This window comes from Brachionichthys hirsutus, chromosome 3, assembly GCF_040956055.1.
Source record: "Brachionichthys hirsutus isolate HB-005 chromosome 3, CSIRO-AGI_Bhir_v1, whole genome shotgun sequence".
NCBI classification, from domain to species: domain Eukaryota; kingdom Metazoa; phylum Chordata; class Actinopteri; order Lophiiformes; family Brachionichthyidae; genus Brachionichthys; species Brachionichthys hirsutus.
In genome coordinates, this window is record NC_090899.1 from 15468262 (window position 1) to 15471423 (window position 3162).

Below are 3162 nucleotides of genomic sequence, written 5' to 3' on the forward strand. Positions count from 1 at the left end.
TAGCAGCAGTAAACTAGCGTAATCACGCAGTACAAACAGAACAGTGCAATTTATCAGTTGTGAAATGTTCAGGAGTCCGGGACAGAATTATTAAGTGTTCATTAGTCGTACGGCTGAGGGGAAGAAGCTGTTCTTGTGGCGGGAGGTTCTGGTCCGGATGGCCCGTAGCCTCCTGCCTGAGGGGAGAGGGTCAAAGAGTCCGTGTCCAGGGTGAGAAGGGTCGGCTGTGATCCGACCTGCACGCCTCCGAGTCCTGGAGACATACAGGTCCTGGAGGGACGGCAGCTTGCAGCCGATCACCTTCTCCGCAGCACGTACAATGCGCTGCACTCTGTGTCTGTCCCTGGTGGTGGCGCCAGCGTACCACACGGTGATGGAGGAGGTGAGGACGGACTCAACGATGGAGGTGTAGAACTGCACCAACATCTGGGATGGCAGCTTGCAGCCGATCACCTTCTCCGCAGCACGTACGATGCGCTGCATTCTGTGCAACGGACTCTTATGAGACGAGGAACCATCCTGACGTCGTGGAGGATGTGGTCTTCCTGCTGATGAAGTTGGGGTAAAGTCGTCACTGGCTGCTCGTTTCGATTTCAGAACGCTGATTGGTTGAATTTAGCATCACTGGATTGGATCAGCCATTGGCTGAACTGCTACATACCCCCACCTGCTGAGGGACAGGCAGAGGACTGACAGGAAAGGAATGTCATGTTCTTCACACATTCCATCTTTAAAACGAACAGATTGTAGAATGTATTATTGTTGACATGAGGATTAATCGTCGGCTGCAGCTGTGTGACTCTGGCGCCCTCTATTGACCAGAGCCCGTAATGACGTCCTGAGTATCTCAAGATACTCACGTCTTTCAGGTTTGTGTATTTAGGTTTACATGTGTTATAAAAATGTATCTGTGTGTAATGATCGTGGGATAAAGTTACGTATTTATGTTATTTGTTGTTTATTTATGTTAATAAGTTGTGTATTTATATCATAATTGTATTTTAATCTTCTTTTTACTTTAATTTGTATTTATACGTCAGTTGTGTTTGATATGCTGTTTATCCATATTTCGCACACTATAAGGCGCACCGCGTTATAAGGCGCATGGACTATAAACTACTGTAGTGGCTGGAGTTGCGTTATGCATCCACTAAGTGGAGCCACGCTCAAGGGAATGATAACGAAACAGCCAGATAATTCAGTCAGTCAAACTTTATTAATAAAATATAAACCAAAGTTCTGACAAGTCTGTTCACTCCCAAAACAAGTCCATTCACAATACGGTACCGGTACCGGTAGCTCTTACTGGTATTTGCGCCGCCTTTCCAACTCGCTGTTTTATTTTATTCCCCCGAGGTAACGTCAGTGACGTAGTATCATCTATTACCAAAAGCAAGGTACAACAGGTAGTGAAACTTGTTATCACGTAGTTAGTGCATTCACAAATGTGGAGGGGAACTTTACATGATTCAGTAAACACGTAAAAAAAACAGTCGGATACCGCTACGGTAAATCAAACGTTAGTGCAATCACAATAACTCACCGTTGTTCAAACGTTAATGTCCAAAGTCACAATATATCCCAGCCTGGTTCAGTTGTAAACACGTGAAAGAAACACGTAAAGCTCACTTTGTCAGTTTATTCCTCATTCAGGAAATCCCTCGAATTCTTCCTCTTCAGTGTCCGAGTTGAACAGCTGGATGAGAACGGCATCCAACGTGCCCGGTCCCGCCTCGTCAAAGTCGCCATTGTCCGAGTCAGCGTCGCTGCTGTTGTCTGGCATTTCAGTGACAATTCCTGCCTCCGGACCACGGTTGATGCCGATATATCAGCCCAGGCATTGATCCATTGGCAGGTTGTGGCGTTATGGCGCCGGCGCTGTCTCCCCGTCTTCGTGAACGTGTGTTCGCCTTCGGTCATCCACCGTTCCCACGCAGTTCGCAGTCTAGCTTTGAAAGCCCTGCTGACACCAATATCCAGTGGCTGGAGTTCTTTCGTTAATCCACCCGGAATGACGGCAAACACCGAATTAGTGTGCGCCACTTGTTTTTTGACACCATTACCGTATTGATCCACATAAAAGGCGCACGGTCAAGTTTTAAAAAAAATTAGAGGCTTTTAGGTGTGCCTTATGGTGCGGAAAATACGGTAGTATCGTATTAGTAGTTGTAGTGTATTAGTAGTTGGTACTGTAGTTTATGGTAGCTGTGTGTGTAATGTTAGTAGTGTATTTATATGCTATACAGTATTTCATATATGTGACATATTGAATGTTTACTGACAAACTGAATTAATGAATGTAAGTGTAAAATAATTATTATTAATAATAATAATAATAATAAAATAATTTCCCCCCTCCCTGTTTTTTATTTCCCTTTCTATGCATGTATTATATTGATGTATGTGCTATTTTAGTGATGGATCCTAGGAAGACTACTTGTTACTTGGGTAGCAAAGTTCTGGGGGGTATCCTTTTTTAACAATGAAACAATTCCGTGCCTTTATTTTGAAAGGCCGAGCTGCAGTTACCTTGCGGGGCGCTGGGGGCGCTGTCGGGTTCCTTCCTCGGACAGACAGAGAAGGCTGAGCTGCGGTTACTTTGCGGGGCGCTGGGGGCGCTGTCGGGTTCCTTCCTCGGACACACAGAGAAGGCTGAGCTGCGGTTACTTTGCGGGGCGCTGGGGGCGCTGTCGCGTTCCTTCCTCCCTCGGACACACGGAGGAAGTAGACACGAAACACGTGCGAGTCTCCCACCGTGGTCGATCAGAGTATCTGCGGACGTGTTGATTATTCATCTCGATAAAAGATGACGAAGACGAAGAAGGCGAAGGGTCCCGCGGACGCGGAGGAGCCCGTGGCCGCGCCCGCGCCCGCGGACGGAGGCGAGCGCTCTTACCACGAGCTGGTCGCTAACGTCAACCTGATCGCGCAGCCGCTCGCCTCCAGGAAGCTCAGCAAGAAGCTCTACAAGTGCGTCAAAAAGGGTGAGAAGGGGGGCCGCGCCCGAGTTACCCCGCCGAGGACGCGTAGTTACCCCGCCGAGGACGCGTGGTCACCCCGCCGAGGACGCGTAGTCACCCCGCCGAGGACGCGTAGTTACCCCGCCGAGGAAGCGTAGTCACCCCGCCGAGGACGCGTAGTTACCCCGCCGAGGACGCGTAG